The 19792-nt window shown below is 44.9% G+C and overlaps 1 protein-coding gene across 2 annotated transcripts in view; it reads left to right on the forward strand.

Moving 5' to 3' along the window:
* The window catches only part of LOC119181903 (tyrosine-protein phosphatase 69D), a 710121-nt gene that overhangs the window by 392729 nt on the left and 297600 nt on the right, over positions 1-19792 (forward strand). The gene's annotated exons all lie outside the window — the stretch shown is intronic.

The following is a 19792-nucleotide window of genomic DNA, read 5'->3' on the forward strand; positions in this document are numbered from 1 at the left end:
AGAAGATACATAAAGCTAGTCGCCTCCATCGAAAATGCAGCCGCCGCAATCGGGATTTAATCCCGTGACCTGCGGGTCAGCAGCCGAGTACCTTAGCCACTAGACCTCCGCGGCGGGGCCTTGCGAAGTATGCTAACAAAAGTTAAAAAGAAAAATGGGGGACATTTAAGCTTCGCCTTTAAGAGTCGAACTCGATAGCTGTACCCTGTTCCTAGTGCGATTTTCAACCACTTTGTGCTCACTTTTTATTATATGGCGTTACTTGGGACGTGTAAATTGCTGATTACTACAATGTAATGGATCAGGTTTCATTGGTGTTTTCGCATATGGTTGTATTCTGTGTAATAGGTAGTATGCTTTAAACCACGAGAAATTATGCGCGTTAAATCTTTTCGAACTCTCCATGCATCCACCACGTGGCTTCAAAGGAATGCGATAATGTGTGCCTGTTGTAATCGTTGGCGGGCTTTAAACTATGAAGTCGTTACGATAGTCGCATTTTTTACTCCCGGTGGCAATGAACGTTTTTACCACAATAATTACTTCGATATTACATGTTCTTTTGGGAAGCCAGTATACAGGACGCGTGTGTCGGGAAAACATGAACTTTTTCACTGCATTTCCAAACAGATGAAATAGTTTCACTGCTTTCATCAGTGGACGCGTGGATGTGTGGTAGAAGACCAGCTTGGCACGCAAACGGAGTTGGTTATAGCCTGACTAATTCGTGGAGCTGTTTCTTAATTACTTTATTGGCATCTATTTTAGTTTTCGGTCATGCTTAAGATTGTGATCTTCCGCCCACAAACAATGACGCCCACGCCGACGCCGTAATAATAGGGAAACGAGCTCAGAACTTTACTTTCATAATGGGAGGTCTTGCGTGGAGTGACTGACTTTTATAACCGTGATTAAGAGAGTTTCATCCACGAAACTCCGTGTCCTGTCGGTTCGTTGGATCGCGCGAGCTTTTCTCTGCCTCTCTGTCGACGCAATTTCCGAGAAGTGCATTCTTCCTGTCATCCGGCGTCGCCTTTTCGCGTGCACCGGTTTTCGGCTGTCGTCGGAGGAACGTTTCCCGTAGACACCGCCAGGGAGCGGAGTGGCTGCCTGCCGTACTTCCGGTTTCCGGTGCCCAGCGTCGACGCGCTGTCGTAGTCTGCGCGGATGCGAGCTTCGCTTCTTCTGCCAGCGTCGTCTGCTAGCGCGCCGCCTCTCGATACGGCGCTGCAAAGCTCCCCGCGCTGACGATCGCTCGTCCGCAGATGTCATCGCTGTCGCTGCTGGGATATTTGTGTGCATCCGTGTGCTCTTCGTGTTGATGTGCGCCGTTCCGAAGCCGGTGCGTTTGTGCTTCTCCTGGTGAAGCACCAGTGGATGCAACTTCCGATTGGGATGACGTTGGCTGTCGCTTCGTCGCTTTCGCCGGTTCTGGCGTGAAAGCTCACCCTTTGGTTGGCAAGTGTCGGTGAAAGTGCGTTGTCTGAAGTGTGCCGCAGCTTTCGTGTAACTGAAGCTTCCGGAGAGTGGTGTTGACTCAGGGAAGCTTGAATTGTTTGTGTGCTTGTGGTAGTAGACAACGCCTTTTCGTCTATTGACTTGCCCGTTCTTTTTCTTCCTCGTTTGAGTGAAACGTGATTGCCGAATTCGCATATTTGTGAATAGTGACCGGTGTGATAAAACTCGAAAGGTGAGAGTAGCTCTAATCTAGACAGATTGTGTGTGATAATACTGCAGATCACTGTGAAGAGAGTTGAAAAGCGTGGAATTTATACACGTGTTTTTATTGACTAAGCGGTGTGAAGGGTGGTGAGTTCTGAAATTCCCTAATAAGCATTTTTTCGCGGATTTTTTGTTCTACCGTGTAGCACTGTGATGTTGGAGTAGTCTTTCTCTGAACGAGTTTTATATCATACTTTTTAGTTCGCTCCGTGCAGTTCAACACAGCTCGCGTAACCTTCTCTTATTCTCAAACAGTTGGCGTAATATTGTTTTCAACGTGTTCGCAACGGGGTTAAACACGACCTCACAAAACTGTCACTTATCCGAGTAAGGTCCACAGCTTTTTATATTCTTTAGCAATCATTTTTATCGTATTTTTATGTTACTTGAGTGGCATATAGCCTAAAGCTTGATTATCTTGCTTGAGCCTGAAATTATGTCGACACAAGGTTTATGCGGCGGGTAGTGCTCGAGGAATTTAACGGCACCCCTAAATATCTCGAGGCGCGCCGGCCTTAGGTGATTGCGGCTCGTTTCCTGACGCACGAACTGGTGCTTATTCACGTCTCTCGTTTGCAAACGGCGTCGTTTGGTTCCGAGCACGCATAACAGTTTTTTTTCTGAATCTTTCGAGTGCGATGCTGTGAAAGCTACTCGCTACGGGTGAACAAAATAGTGCTCTAGGAAAGAACTTCTCGGGATCGAATCAAAGTTTTGTTCTGCTTGTCGACTTGGCAGTTCTTTTCTATCTCATGCTTGTTACGCACTGAGCGAAGCGAGTGCTTTCGTTTTAGTGTCACGAAGATTGACATGTCGTGCTGCGTCCTCATTTGCGAAATCTCAGTTGCAGCATAACAAAGTCCCTTAGTTGCCTCGTGGGCTACTAGTGTTCCAGAAAAGGACTGGGTTGAGTGTTAATCCTGATGTTTTTTTTTTGTGTGTGTGTGTGTGTGTCAGCCTCGCATAGTTGAGCTTAACGATGCTTGCTGTTAAGTTATTTGTGATTAGCAAAGCTTCCAGCCATTCAGTGAAAATACGAAATCAGATTTTCAAGAGGCGTGCGTTGTTTTATTTATTTTTATTTATGTGTGTGGCTAAAGCTTTAATATTAGCTCTTGATTCTGTTACAACATTGCAGCATAGTTGAAAGAGAGATTTATAGTTGTTGTTTTATTAACGTTATTTATTCTTGCATGTCGAATGACGTGCCGTTGCTTGAGTTGTTTTTAGCGACGGTGTTAAAACAACGGCTTTCACGTTCACTGTATTTACGCCAAGGGTCCGTGTCAGAAATAACGTGAGCTCCTGGTGACGTAGCCAACGATGAAATGCTCCCACTTTCGTGAGGTGTGCGTTTCCCTTTCGCTGAAAATGGCTGTTATACTTCTCTTGTCAATGCGCGTGTGACTTCACAGCTTTGTGATTGTTACGTCGTGTGCGCGCGAAGTGATTTCGTTCCTGACATCGCGCGCCACTGTTTCGCAGCAGCGGTCTTCATTCTGTTTTGTCTGGATTCACTCGGTACACAGCTGACGTCAGACATCTCTTCTTCTTCGGTATCTTCCGTACGCTATTGAACTGAACAACAACAACAAAACTCTAAAGAGCTCTTCGTTTGTATGTGCGTGCTCGAACTGGTTCGCCGTTGCGGTTCCGGGTGCTGATCTTTGGTGGAAACGTTCGTTTAATTTTCCTCCATACTTGTGCTTCACGTGTGCCCTACCACAACGTCGTGCGAGTACGCTGGATGCTAAGATCGTTGGATGAAGTTGCATTGCGGACACGTGCAGAGAAGAATAAGAAGGAAAAAACACCGTCAATCACTTTTATTTCGTGCGTGAAAACTAGTGGATTGTGGAAGTCGTTGACGCTTGTTCCGGACGTTGGAGTTTGAAGTAACTTGGATCTGTCTCTCTGGACTGCAGCTTCGATAGGTGCATACACATCCTTCCTGGAAGAATTCAGGTGAGAGTAATGCATGCACTCTGTTATCTTTGCTGTAACTATCCCTCTTTGCCCTTGTAGTCGTGCTAATTTTGCTTTTTAAAGCATTCGGGCTCCCGACCTCGGTGCGGCGGTGCATATCTCTACTTTCATTAAGCACAAAGAAACGTGCTTTTTCCCCCTGTCCTATCATCTATTATTAATTGCACTGATATCATGCACCGCGAATTCTAACTTCATTTATTTTTTTTTGCGTGCGAAGCTCATGTCGACGTTAGAATCAACATATTTTCCCAAGGTATTTTCCAATAATCTGGACATTCTGAACGTGTCGAATGTGTTAGAGAAGAATAGTAGCCGGAACCACATGTGTATCGACCAACCGCGGCCTAAGTACAGGTGTATTCACTTTCTGAGCATTGTTTTTTAATGCTTGGCATTTGGTTCATTGCAAAATCATGAGATGTCGAGACCACGTGAAAATATTGTGGATGTTCTCTTAGGTGTGTGTTACGCGTCATTATGCACTGAGCTGAGACTTGTGTATACTGCTGCCCCGCATATCATGGACGTCGGCAGGGGTGTTAAAAAGGGGGCAGTCACCCCCCTCACGCCACGCCAGTACTTGACTCCCCACCCCCCAGCTTGCTAAACCGATCTCCGTCTACAAGACGGGTTTCCACCCCCGAAAACAAAATCTTGCCGATGCCCAGGGCACCTAGTGCTATTGGCATGCGTTTAAATAAGTAAAGTTATACACGCTCGTACCGAGGTATCACAATGTTGATTTTGACTCGTCTGTTGGCGAACGCGAGCTTGTAGTTTTCTTGTTTTTTTTAATCTTATAGCGTCTAAAAGCCCCGTTTCGCAGAAATTCTAGTGTTGACGCTGGTGTCTTTCGTTGTGAGCGAAAAGATGTCAGCTTGTTCGGAAATGAAAAATCTAGAAAGATACAGATCACATAAATATAAAACAGACTTCGATTCGAGTGACAATCGATCCCAAGTAGTGTACGTGGGAAGCAGGTCTTCTACCATATCTTGAAGCCATTGCTCTAAACTCATGCGAAAAAAAGAAGACCATATGAATGCCATCTAGTGAAAGGAGTATCCTTAACGATTGTAATATATTATAAAAGAAGCGTGGGATTGCGGCTGGTGTTAAAACATGTTGATTGCGTGATGAGTGAATGTTTTGAAGCCCACCCATTACAAAGTGCTCAAGTCTATGTTCTCGCGTTGCCTTACGGACGCACAGTGGGTCCTTCGCCGATTCACAAAATGAACAATTATGGTGCAGTGGGCCCCTAACAGCTCCACCTAAAATGCTTGATACGGCCGCTGTTACGCGCACAGTCGTCCGTTTCTTTACGGCACAGGTGAGGCAGCATGCATCGAGAACCGATGCAAGTGTAGCAATTAAAAAGGCGATGCAAATCAGGCCCGATTACGCTATTGAATTCTACTCTTGATGGTGAAGCTCAAATGCAAGCGCCCCTTAAGCTTTTTAGATGCGATGCAGCTCTTTCACTCACATGTGTAACGCCGTACGTACGTGCTGTCCGTACGAACGCACCGCAACGCGTTCTCCTCGCCGCAGGTGTGGGAGCGGTGCCAAATAGGTCACGCCGCAGCTACGCGTTAGCGTCACGCTCCCCTCGCAGTGCCCGCTCGCGTCAGTGCCCGCAGCTGCCGCCTCGTCCGTTCGCCCGCAACACCTGCCGCTACCGCGACTGTCGCTCGCTTCACCGCGGACTCTTCGGTTTACGCTCTAGAAACATGACGTGCGCCTAACACGTGGGTTCAAACATGTCTGTACGTGTCACAAGACCTACGCCAGCCATCGCTTCAAATGAATATTCCAGCGCTCACCGCAGCACCTGCCTTAGCGCTGCTCGACCCGTGACGACTCCTATGCGTAACGCTGCTGCTTCGCATCCCATCAGCGTTCCCCTCGGGAAGATGGTGTGAATTTTTCTTTCTTCCTTTTTTTGTGGTTGATGTTGATAGGAAGAAAGAAAAAAAGCGCCAGTGCAACTGCATTGAGGTTACGATTCAAACGTAGAAACTTTTCACTATGGCGTATCTCATAACGTCATACGCAATACACATTGTTCTTGCTTGTAAGCGAAGCACTGACTGGTTAAACCTTGCAGTTGGAAGGCTGGGCCTGGAAAGACGTACAGGAGGAATGCGACGACACAAACGCCCAGTCTTTGAACACGATCACTTACTAATCTGTCCAGCGGTTTGTTATTCAAACCTTCTAGCGTATTTATAAAGCTAAGAGAGAAACTGAAATGATGGATACGGGACAGTGAGTAATACGCAGAAAAGCGCTAAGATTGAACTACCATTTATTGGAAGCCGATTATAGAATGTACGCAACAAAACTGCGGAAATGAATCATTGTTTAAAGTTAGCACTTGTGTGTGTTACTTCCTGTCTTGTCCGTGTCTTCTTAGTTCCAGGCTAAACTGTTTGAATATGTAACGCATACAAGGCCAGAACTCTACCAATGCTATATGCTATAAACCTTGCAGTTTCATTTTATGAACCCGACATTGTGACTTCAACGATGCAATGTGGGCGAGATTTCTCTCTCTCTCTCTCCATATATATATATATATATATATATATATATATATATATATATATATATATATGCTTTGTGAATGAAGATCCATGGGTCCGGTACTACAGATGATTGAAGAGAACACAGTTGCGCGTTTCACTATGCCGGGTATGGCAACCTAGTAATTATTCTTCGCGTTCAGCGCTTTTTCAGAGTGGTTTGCAAGTCTTACGAGTTTCAAAGGCCTGCGTTCGGAGCTTGTTTCACGTCGTGCGCTTTTTTTCTTCTTAGTCGTTTGTTAACGTTGTCAACACGCAAGACTGTTATTGATCTGTTTCGTTGACATGCACGAAATGAAGCAAACGAGGAATGTTTGAAGCCTCCACGAGCACGCGAAATGATTATTTCCGCCTGGATGCTCTCTTTAATGTGCTATGTTCAGTAATATTTTTTTTTCCTATTTTGACCATCCGATGCACCTACCAGAAACCCAAACCGCCACGCTTCTACGTTACATACAAGAAGGCCCGCAGGTGCATGTGCGTGATAAAAATGCCTCAAGAAGCGTTGCACGCAAAGTTCTGCTTACGTAGTGGTTCTTCAGTGTTTGACAAGCGACAGCTTGTACGCATTTAATTATTTTGTTTAGAACATTGTTATTTTTTTGTCGATAGTTTTCTTTCACTGTTTTCTTACATGTTGCTTTACGCGTAGGAATCTGTACTTACGATCTATCTATCTATCTATCTATCTATCTATCTATCTATCTATCTATCTATCTATCTATCTATCTATCTATCTATCTATCTATCTATCTATCTATCTATCTATCTATCTGTCTGTCTGTCTGTCTGTCTGTCTGTCTGTCTGTCTGTCTGTCTGTCTGTCTGTCTGTCTGTCTGTCTGTCTGTCTGTCTGTCTGTCTGTCTGTCTGTCTGTCTGTCTGTCTGTCTATCTATCTATCTATCTATCTATCTATCTATCTATCTATCTATCTATCTATCTATCTATCTATCTATCTATCTATCTATCTATCTATCTATCTATCTATCTATGTCTGTCTGTATGTCTGCCGTACCTATTTATTTTTATTTTTAATTTTTTTCTCTATATGTACACAGCTACTTACGCAGAGGACGAAAGCAAAGAGGTAGGGAACGACCATTAAATTTAAAACAGTAGGTAACACAATGTGCAGAACATGCAGATAAAGCAATACATGGTGCGCCACAAATTGAACCAAAATTCTCTTACGCATTCATCAGAGCCGACTGGAAGGTGAAAATTATCTTTTTTCTTACTAGTCGATTTTGCCTCCCGCCCCACCGTAAGCTTTCTGCACCTAACGTTGGTTCGCACTACCCGTCATAGTGGTCTATAGCGGTTATGGTGCTCCACTGCTGACGCGCAAGTCGTGGGATCGAATCCCGGCAATGGTCGCTGCATTTTCGATGGAGTCGAAAATGCTCGAAATTTGTCTGTTGATATCTATGTGCACAATAAAGAGTCCGAAGAATCCCAGGTGTTCAAAAATTCCGAAGGCGTTCCTCGTGATCATTCACACCGGGGTTCTGAGTTGTTATACCCTATTATTATTATATATTATTATTATTATTATTATTATTATTATTATTATTATTATTATTATTATTATTATTTCTGCATGAAAATGATCAAACAAAAATCAAGACACAATGCCTTGTGGTGTACGCAACCTTGCGTATATCCTGCTTCTGGTGGGCAAACATCGTTAAAAAAAATGGACAGGCGCCTGTGTTGTGTCTTGCTTAGTTCTTGTCTGTCTTTTACCACTGTTTTTCCATCATAAGAATGAACCACCAACTAGCGCAACTAGCGCTCTTCTAGCTCTACCCAACCTCGACACGTGCCAGTGAAATCGGACAGTACGCATTTTTCAAAGTATCTTCTTTCGCTGCGTTGGAGTTCCTTCAGCGGCGCTCCACCAATCGGAACCCCGCATCCGCCCTTTGCGTCGCTGCGACAGTCGCTTGCGTGGGCGCTTCGACGGATGTCGAAAATCGCGGAGTATGCGGTGTCAGGGCATCACCGAACCATTCGAATCCTTTCCGCGGGGTCGCGCTCCGATGGGGAATCGCGGTTGCGAGCGCGCGCTCAACTTACACAATGGAATTTTCTTGTATTTCCCGCGGAGGATTTGGTCTCTCTGTTACTGTCTCGATCTAAATGATTTTCTTCGGTGAAGCTCTCCACCGCCATTTCCGCGACATACCTCTTATCTGTCATTCTTCGGATAATAAGCGTGCTATTTGTTTCACAGTGTGCTTATTCACAATATCCATAGGCGTGAGCTCGTGGGACATTGGGACATAAGGGTAGGGGAATGCTTTTGTAATCGCATAAAAGGTTGTGCAAATTCTTCCCCACATGTTTACTCGGGGGGGGGGGGGGGGTATTTTACGCTATTTTTAATGCGTAGCGTACGTTGCTCATGTTTTTTTTCCGACTTGGTCACTACATAGAGGAAAAAATACCTTGAGCCAACAATATTGTCGCTCAAAGCGCACGGGCTGTTTATTCTCTTTTTCAACCCACCGCGGTGGTCGAGGGGCCAGGGTATACTCGTCTGCTGACCACAGATCGTGGGATCGAATCTAGCTCGCGTCGGCCGCATTTTTGATTGAGCTGAAAATGCCTAAGACCCTTGTTAGATTTAGGCGCACGTTAAAGGAGCGTGGGTGGTCGAAACTTCCGAAGCCCTCTACTACGGCGTCTCTCATAATGACATCGAGATTTTGGGACATAAAACCCCAATATTTTTATTATTGTCTAATCACTTCGTTATCCGTGTTCGCGTGTTTCTTTTTTTTTTGCTTAAAGATGCGTTTTAATAAATATTCTACCGGCGCCAACTGGGCGTCCACGTGGCAAAAAAAAAAAAATCCGAAGCTTACACTATAAGCCATGCAAACATTGAAACAGCGAAACAAGATGAACAGGGCACTTACCCTGTTCCGTCTCAAGTTCTGCTGACGATGAGGAAACAGGGTAAGGGTCCCTTGTTATCCCTGGCGCGTGTAGGTATTCGGCCAGCCAGTCTTAGGCACTTCCACTTTTAACCGTGATTATTCCACTGGGCAGAAAACTAGAAAGAGAAAAGAACAAAGAGACAGAGAGAAAAGGAAGTAATATGAATAAAGATAGAAAAATATAGAAGGGTAAATAAATTGATAGAAAAAGAGAAAGATAGAAAAAAATGGATACAGAAACGAGATACATGAGACTAATAGAAAGGATAGAAAGAAAAATTATGCAAAGACAAAGAAAGCCGTGCAGCTCCGCTGTTCCGTCTAGCTTGGCACTACGATAGTGCGGAGCTGCTATATTTTTTTCGGGCATAACGTTTCAGTTTACAACAAGCAAAAAATCAACGCCAGAAAAAAAAATGAATATTCATTACCTAGTGTATTCACCAGTGAGCGCATTCTTTTGAGTCTATGCTCGCCACAACTGACATCTTTGTACAGTAGCAATGTGCAGTATTTGTTGTTTTTCTGGTTACTTAATAGTTGCAGACGTGCGTAATTTTGGCTCAACTCAGATCTGCTATAATGTTAAATTGATAAAAAATAGGTTTGATTGCCTCATTACGACCTGAATATTAGTATGGTATGGACAATGAACTCACCGAGTTGACACACAATGTAAGCTAGTCGAACAAATTAAACATAACCAGGAAAAGTGACGTGTGAAGTTCATTGAGTAGATCGATAAAACTCCAGCATGTATTACAAGTGTGAGAATCTGTTTCGAGCGATCTTTTCAGCAAAAGCATGGTACGCATGGATTTAATAGGATTTGCTCTTTATGTCATGAATAAAGAATAAAGAATGTCGAATGAATTTACTTACTCTCTGTAGGAAGATTCCGTGAGGTGGTCAGGGCACATTTTCTTGTCGTGGAACATAGCTACGGCTGGAGTATTATTGCTCTAGAAAAATTGCGTTCTTCCAAAAAGCTAATCATCTCTGTGCTAGAGTCAACACAAATTAAAACAGGAAAGTCACGTGCTTCGGGGACGCCAGTAGGCAAAGAAATAATGATCCACACTCGCCGTCACGGCTACTAGCGGCGCTAACTAACACGTCCACGTTTAAATACACGTGTTAACACCATAAAGCAGACGGGGGATGACCGCCGCTGTATCTCAGCTGTTAGATCATTGGACGTGTTTCTGAAGGTCGCAGGTTCTGTCTCTTCCATCTGCAAGTTCTCTTTTCGTCCCCCTTTCTTTCTTCACATTTACTTTACTGTTACTACTAATAACATTCCCTATACTTTCGTTGGCATCACTGTCTTTTATACCTTAATCATATTGCGTTTAATGAAGAATAAACGAGTTTTTAGCATTTCCACTTGTTTAATTTATTTATCTCCCAGTTGTTCATACTGTGCACAGCATATGCGCCCAATAAATTGCACTCGAGTTCTTGCTTTCTTCTTCCGCCTCCACTTTCGTGCTTATAAACGAACACCTGCTGCGTGCTTCAAAGGGAGACCACCCAACTGAGTTTTCTATGCCCGATAACATAACAAATAGAGCTGTGAGCGCTCGTGGCTGTACAAAGCAATCGAATGTGGTTCGTGCGTAGGCGTTCCTAATTTTACAAATTTTCGCGAGTACCGCTGGCCGAACGATTTGTCGAAGAAACACCTTTTGTGGAGCACCCTGTGCCCAATTAATCACAGTCCCGGAAGAATGGTTGTCGATTTTTCGGTCTTAGGCGGCGCAGCGTGCGGTAATGTTTGTTGCGTGAAGTGTTACGAGATAAAGCTATGACTGTTGGTCCGGTAAATTTGTGTTGATAACAACTGCTAAGTATGTTTGGTATTATAACCGTTATGTCTAATAGTCGTTCGAACCGTGAAGCCTAGATGGCTAGTAGGAAATGTTCTTTAGATTAAAGTGCTACTTTCTACACACCGCGGTGGTCTCGTGGCTATGGTACCCGGTTGCTCACCCGAAGGTTGCGGGATCGAATATCGGCTGCTAAATGCGGCCCCATTTTCGACGGAGGTGAAAATGCTGCAACCCCGTGCGCCTAGATTTCGGTGCCCGTTCAAAAGCACCGGACGGTCGACATTTACGGGGTCTTCCACTACGGCGTCTCTCATAATCATGTCGTGATTTTGAGACGTTAAGCGTGGAGGAATAATATTGAAGTGCTACTTTCTTTCGAGATGCCGCGATTACGCCGTACGGTGCGCTGCGTTGTGACCGAATGTATCGCTTTCTAATCTCGATTCGTCTACTTCGCTCGCAAACACCGCTGTCACTTCGATTTTTGTGCGCAAGTGAGATGTATTTTTGAAGAATTCAGTATGAGTTTTATTTTTATCATTTTTAACGGGCTAATTGGTGTTGATGTATTCTTAATTGCAAAGCAATCATGGTCATAGGGTGTAACCGAAAATTGAGCATTAACATACAGATGTGTATTTTGCGTATCTGTAACAGTGTAACAAAGACAAGATAAAAATAGGGCACGACATTCGTCTTGTACATTGTCTATGCTGCGATGTAAATCTGTGCCAAGAAATTCGATCAATTTGTCCGCCTCGGTGGATTAGTGGCTGTAGGGTGCTCGGCTGCTCACTCGAAGGTCGCGGGTTAGATCGTGACCGCTGCACGCGCATGTTACCGGAGGTGAAATGGTATTGATTTGATTGATATGTGGGGCTTAACGTCCGAAAACCGCCATATGATTATGAGAGACGCCGTAGTGGAGGGCTCCGGAGATTTCGACCACCTGGGGTTCTTTAACGTGCGCCCAAATCTGAGCACACGGGCCTACACCATTTCCGCCTCCATCGGAAATGCAGCCGCCGCAGCCGGGATTGGATCCGGCGACCTGCGGGTCAGCAGCCGAGTACCTTATCCACTAGACCACCGTGGCGGGGCAGGTGAAATGGTAGAGGGCCGTGTAAAAATGGATGTCATTGCATGTTCGCGAACTCTAGAGGTGTGAGTTTTCCGGGGCCCTTTACTGTGGCCTCTTTTATAATCATATCCTGGTTTTACAACGTAAAACGCCACATATCAAATTATTAAACTCGCCCCGTTTGCTGTGTTAACCTGAAAATGGCCAATTGCAGTTGAGGAGTAAGCCTGTTGGTTTAACGCTATGAATTCAATGGCACTATAAGTGCTGTTATTGTATTCATTGGAACAAAACGTGTGTCGGAAACACTTGAAATTACACTCGACATTGCCTAATTAGTGGTGTTCTTTTATCCAATCTTCAAAGGATAAAAGCAAGAAAAATCTCACCATATAGTGCATGAACGAAACTGTAATTTAACAGATTTCTGAAACAGCATTTAGAATTGGACGTGACGCGCCGATGAAGAAGTAAGATGAATCTCCCGAAGTACATGATAAAAAAAAACAGACAACACGTGAAAGTGAGTAACTGCTCATCTAAACTAAAAAGAATTTTGGGGCTAATACACTTCATAACTAAAAACTAAACATGGTAAAAAAAGCGAGGGAAAGAACTGTCCCGGTGCCAGTGTCATCAAATTTCGGACCGGCGTCCCGCTGGATGATGTGACAACCCTAACATAGGTTTAGCTGATGTGTGCGAGTTCAACACATTGAAAGCGTCTTTTGGGCTCAAAAAGCCATGCTCGATGCCGGTTTGGTGGCAAAAATCAAGCCCACTACTTGCGATCGTGGGCTTCCTGTTAAATTCAATAGCCGCATTCGCCATTGAGTTTACAAACCATGTAACCAGTATAATGCGCAACATTTCCTTCGTGGGGGTGTGATATTTGGTTGAGACGAAATATCTCTGCTATATGTAAGGTATAAATAATAATAATAATAATAATAATAATAATAATAATAATAATAATAATAATAATAATAATAATAATAATCGTTGCTGCCCAACGCCCCAAAACCAGGATATGTATATGAGAGACACCGCAGTGGAGAATTCCAGGCATTTATACCGCAAGGGGTTCTTCGACGTACACTTAAATATAAGGACAAGGACCTCAAGCATTTTCACCTCCGTCGGAAATGCCGCCACCATGGCTTGGATTCGATCCCGCGACCTTAGAGTCAGCAGTTTAGCACCATAGAAAGTGGGAGGAGGTGCATCTTTGGGATTGCTTCGTTCATATCATCTCACTATGTTCAGCGCAACGCAGTCGGTTGGTTTCAGCTGTTGCTTATACGATTCTGTTCTTGGACTCGCGCTGCTCAATCCTACTCTTTGAACCCTCATGCATATAGTCGCTGTTACTTTTAGTCATTCGTTGACCTTTTGACAAGCTGTGAAATATTCGCTTGCGCTCTGTCCTGATAGAGATGCACCCAATGCGTTGGTACCAAGCGCAGGCTTTGTGGGATAGCTCTTCCGCCTTTCAGCAGTGTTACTGTACAAAACGTGTATTCAAAACAGTTCCTAATGGACGAGAAACAGTTTTCCATGGAAGTTTGCGTGGTTCCTGGAGCCCCCTTTGAGGCTTGACTCACGTAAAAGTTAGTTCGCGTGGTGTAATTAGTGCAACTTGGCGTGTGCACCTGCCCTGAATTAGATAGAAAGCGTGCGTTAGTTTTGACAGCTGTTTTCACTTCGACCTGCCCTCTTTCCCTGTAATTTTTTGTCGTTTACTTTCTCGGCCTACGGGGCTCGCTAAATTGGGCGTTGCTTGGTGGACCACCCTTTCGCGTGGCGGCCGCAATTGGCGAACGCCCATCTAGAACAAAGCTAATTACGCCGTAACGCGTGGCGTCAGCGTGTTCTGCCTCCACTGTACTTTGCGATTGCTTCCTGGTAGGTCGACGTTCGCTCTCGCTACTGAAGACGCAGGTGCGTCTCGCTGGTCTGGCTGTCCCGACGCCTCGTTATTTTGTGCTGCGCTATCTCTTCGTGGACAATGCTCGATACATTAGACGGCCTCGCAGCGACGAGCAGCCGCACGGCAGTGCTGTGGCGATTGCCTTATTAACCACTGTGCTTTTCTCCCTATAGTAGGCTGCGCCCAGTACACCGCATTTACCGCGAGTGTTTCAGATAAGCGCACAAGTAATTGAAGCACAACTGCATCTATTGCAAAGAAAGAGAAATGAGTCGCTGGAGAAAGGTAGGGCTGTTAAGCTTAGCCTGCGGTTGCATAGCCTGAACTCCGGAAAAAGATATAACTCTAAAAGGTAGGAGGGAGACAGAAGTTCACGTTTGTCTCAAAAAAAGAAGAGAAAACCGTCCCTCACTCAAATTTTAACAAACGATCATACAGGCTTGCGCATCTTGCGTGTGCGTTCTGACAGCGACATTGCCGTTTTTTTGGTTTTGCTATTCGGTGTTTTCACGCTATCATCTAGTTTTTTCTTTAATGTTCCTTTTTTAGTTTACTATACCAACAAACTTTTTTGAAGACCGCAATATTTCCCTGAATATAACCAGCGGGCGAATTGTTAAGGCGCGCTTAAACCTTCTCTTCCTGTTGACTCACTTTTCTGCAGTCTAGACCGGTCATCGTTGGTCTGGGTGCGCCATATTCGCCGCTGCGTGTCGCCCTCAAACCCGGAGCCTCTTGAAGATAAACGCGGATAACAGAAAAAATAACGGTATATTCGGTGTTTGCACTTCCAGCACCGAAACGCGTGTTAGCTTCGGTTCACCCTCGCTCCCTGTGCTTGGAGTGCGTAACGCCGGCCGAGCAATTTGCATACCGCTGTCTATGAATGCCAAATGCGCCGCTCCGCACTCGACAACACCGCCCGGCTCCTTCGTGGGGTTTGGCTGTCGATTGAAAAGAAACAATGGATCGACGTGCGCCTTCGCCCCGTGGCGAGTAAACTATGAGTAAGCGTGATGGAAACCAGCACGCAAAAGTCGTTGCTGGTGAACGTGTGCATCCGGGCTGAAATTAGTGCGGCACTAAGGAAAGCTGAAACTAGGGTTAGCCAATGAGAGGGCACGTTTACTTGCGCTTCTCGAAGTATTGGCGATGATGATTTAGGGATATTACTGTTGCGGTCAGCTACAACAAAAACATCGCCTAGGCAATAGCTTCGTACAGGTGGTAAGGATAATTAATATCTGGGATTTTACGTTAAACTTTTGTCGAAATTCCGTATATTTGACTCGTATATATTATGAGTGTTTTTATACCAGCATAAGTGGCTTGTTAAAGATCCCCAGGTGCTCGAAATTTCTGTTGCCCTCCACTACGGCGTCTCTCATAGTCACATGGTGGTTTTGGGACGTTAAAGCTCACATATTGATCAAATCATCAATGCATATGTGGCTGCCATTTACCATGTACGATGCAAGACTACCACGAGCCACGCTTGAGGTGTCACGTGGTTATCTTTCATCGTTTTGTTTTCGCGCTGAAGTTTTTGTTTAATGGGACATGCTTGACTCGCGCCTTGATCGTGACATACACATGCGCGGTATATGTCTGAAATGGTGGGGAAAGTTGCTGAAGTGAAGATCGATAGGGATATTTTGTGCGTCGGCCGTGTTTCTATAGTGTGTCCCGAGGCGAGAGAACTGATGTTACATCACCGTCACGTACAGATCAACTTACCATCACTATTTGTCGGTCCCCAGAGAAAGTAGGTTGGCTTACTGACATCCCAAGACAGACTTTTTATTGGCCGCTTCTACGCGGGTAAAATGGGTAGCGCGATAGGATGTCCGCTTTTGGCCTAGATGAAGAGCATTATAACCATAATGAACTAAATATATGAAATGAATAGAAAAGACAGTGTAAACAGATGAAGGTCAAAAAAGATAACCTTATTTCGATAAATTATTCTGCGTCCAATTTTCTATATCAGTTCACAGAGTGGGTTGTGTTTACCTAGAGTTTCTTATTATTTTCTTTACGTCCTTTACTCTAACAAGGGTGGTGGCCTATGGGTGATCGGTATGTCGTGATGATGCTCACACGAGAACGATCCTTAATAAGTAGAAATATCTGGTGCAAGTCCCAGTCCTTTCCATGGTGCTCAATTAGCCATTATCAATTGTCTTGTAATTGTTGCAGCCTTATGACTGCATAAGTCAACGGCTTCGCGTGATAAGCCGAAAGCTTTAGATTCCTCATCCAAACCGAACATTGATTGGCGTCTCGCGTCGTCGTCCTGCTCTGCGTCGTCGACACGAGTGTTGAAAAAGATATCGTCACGTGATCTCGCCGTCTTATGAAGCCATCTTTAGAAAATGCGTGAAAGAAACCGCTTCACACAGGCGATGCGCTCCTTCGTGCCTCTGTTTTTTTTTTGCGCTTTTTTTCAAGCATGAATTTATTCCAACTAGCCCAACTGTCTGTGTCAGTTTGTCGTGACGTCACCAATGACCAAAGTTTTTCGAATCGTTGTTACATCGCTGTGACGTAACGGAATTGGCGTGCATATGTCATCAGAAGTCATCCTTAGTTGCTCAAAGGTGTGCCGATCACGGAGGCAATGTAAAGCTAGCCGAGGTGTCTCCGATCATGCAGGCCGCGCAGAACCATGTTATGTGTAGAACGCTAGGGTGGCGGCGTCGGACCAACGCGTCGTCAGAGAGCAGAAAAGAAAAAAGGCTTTAGCCTTCGTGCCGTCTTAGGTGAATACACTAGGGGCCCTGTGAGCTTTTTTTCTTGGTTTATCTTACGCTGTTGCAATTATATTTAACATTTATTTGTTGGAGCGCGCGCCGCCTTTAATTCTCATACGAAAGACTCGAGTTCCCGTTGCAGGCAATGCTGGAGTTTTAATGGGCCATTCCCGGAGTATCGGTAATGACTCGTAGCCGCCATCGTAAAATTTGTTCAAGGATGCGGCTTCCGTTATGACTGCAGGGTTATATCCGACTTTCTCGAATGCAGAATTTTTTTTCCGCGTGCGCTTCTTCTTTGCATTCGTGTTTACTTCAGTTGATTTCATCGCGGAGGCATCTCGCGAGAAATTGTGGCAGCACTTGCTTCTTTACTTGTATTTCTTGCCTTGTGGTCACGGGCCGTTTCGAGCGATTTCTAAAAATACGGAGGCTCCGACGAGCGTCAGCTCTGCCGGTGCGACGCGCCGCAGTTTCTGGTTGCTCGTGCGGGAGGCGGCCTCGCAAGGCGTTCGTGCTGAAGCCGTGGTTATTTATTTTTTTTCGGTCCCCGGCGCTCGACCAAGCTACAACCGAAACCAGATCGAAGCTTCGCTGAGGCCACGTGTCGCCACTTTTTTTGTTTTTTCAGTCTTCTTCGAAATGACTTTTCTATATTGGCACAACTGCGCCCTGTTCTCGCTGTCTCAAATTTGACTTGTCGGCAGTAACGTTTGGAGTCAGGGCCGATAGCTGACGCTGCAAAAGCTTGGTTCGAGCAACATGTGAATTGAAGCTCTCGAATTACACTTTCAAACGCAAGAAGGAAGCAAGGATGGGTTGACGGCCCAGTCGATTGAAGGGGCCATTATTCAAGCATCAATGTTTTTTTTTTTCAGCGAAAAAAATTGAAGCAAGAAGTCTGTTGTGCCTATTCATGTATCTAAAGCAAACTATCAGAGATCGAGTACAACATAAGCTTTTCCGCCAACTCTAAAGTTAGCCCTGCCAGCAACCGTCATTTTGCTAAATAGTTTCTATGATGTCATGTGCTGAATCGAGCCTACCAGTCGTGTTCATGAAAGTTTCAGCTGTTTGCAAACAGCTCAATGTCAATGCCGAATTTAACGAATCAAATAGCTGCTTTGCACGTGCCGTTGATTTCAAAACAATATCGTTGGCCGGAATGCAAGACGCTCGCGCACCAAGCAGCTTGTTACGTCCCAACTCTCGAGTTCGTCAGTTTTACCCGACTCTCAGGTTGTTTACATTTTTGTGAAAATATTCAATTCTTGATTGATTGATTGATTGATTGATTGATTGATTGATTGATATGTGGGGTTTAACGTCCCAAAACCACCATATGATTATGAGAGATGCCGTAGTGGAGGGATTCGGAAATTTTGACCACCTGGGGTTCTTTAACGTGCACCCAAATCTGAGCACACGGGCTTACAACATTTCCGCCTCCATCGGAAATGCACTCGCCGCAGCCGGGATTCAATCCCGCGACCTGCGGGTCAGCAGCCGAGTACCTTATCCACTAGACCAACGCGGCGTGGCTCAATTCTTAATTAAGGGCTCCACTAAATACGCTAGCGTCTACCCGGCTGGGCTTGTGAACGCAGAAGGGTTAACACACATAACCCAGTTTATGATAAAAAAGTTTGGGTCATGGCCACTTTAAGGGAATTGCGTAGGAAATAGAATGACCACTGTAGTAGCGCAGGCTAGTTAAGGTGTTCGGCTGCTGACCCCGCAGGTCGTAGGTTCGATCCCAGCCGCGGCGGTCGTATTTCAATGGAGGCAAAATGCTAGAGGGGCATGTGCTGTGAGATGCCAGTGCGTGTCATCGAACACCTGACAGGCTATTTTGCAAGTGTTTCTGTCTCAGAACGGAAGCGATGCAGAATGGATGAACCAGAGGGATGGCTCGAAGCTCGTCTGACGGTTAAGACGTTAGAGTAGCCCCAGAACGGGCATAAAACTGGCAGAGCCCCCTTCGGTCGGTAGATTGAATACAGAACTTTCTCCAGAAGACTTGGATTAGTTGAAAACGTAAGCGCTTGGGTCTAGATAACAGATTTTTTTTTTGTTTTGTGCTTGTCTTACCTCAATCTCACGCCAATAATTTCGAAAAATCACCACCGAAAAACTAGTCAAGTTGCGACACCACCTTGCGTCCGCTCAAGACGTTAACAAAATAAAAATGTTGAAGTCATCCTGCTTTTCAACAGCAAGTTTTGAAAAACAATGCTTGCCAATATTGATGGTCAGCTGTAACAATTCTGTATTTGTTCATCATTTGAAAGCATTTTGAATTGCCGCAGCTCGCTTGTTGGCTGTTTCTTCCTCTCGTTCTTCAGTTCCGTCCTTCGTCCGCTCTTGGACAGAATGGTCATGAAATAGCCCGCCAAGGGGTCGACATTTCCAGGGCTTTCCGCTACGGCGTCCCTGGAAATCTTATCGTAGTTTTGGGACGCTAAATACACGATAATATTTATTAATGGGAAATTAAAATATATAAACACAACCTTGCTTATTTGTGTTTCTGCCTTATTTGTATTTGTGCGTGCGGATTTATCAACCAGCAATCACTTTAGTTGTCAGTGTTATGTAGCCTGTTCACCTTAAATGACATAAGAAAGCAACAGAATGGACAGTCGTGTTTGGGGAATGAACGAGGGACCTTGTCAGTTTTTTTTTTCTGGCTTGTATAGACGAATGCATTTATCATCAGCCTTACTGCGTCCACTGCAGGACAAAAGCATCGCCCATGCCGCCGTTAACAAACCCGGTCCTGTGCTTGCTGCTGCTTCGTTACCGCCGCTAACTTCTTGATCTTAATATGTCCATCTAACTTTCTGTCTCCCCTAGTGCATTTGCCTCGTTTTGCAATCTACTCAGTTACTCTAAATGACCATCGGTTATCCTGCCTACCTTCTACGTGCCCTGACCATGTCCATTTT

Source organism: Rhipicephalus microplus, chromosome 10, assembly GCF_043290135.1.
Source record: "Rhipicephalus microplus isolate Deutch F79 chromosome 10, USDA_Rmic, whole genome shotgun sequence".
In the NCBI taxonomy this organism is placed as follows: Eukaryota; Metazoa; Arthropoda; class Arachnida; order Ixodida; family Ixodidae; genus Rhipicephalus; species Rhipicephalus microplus.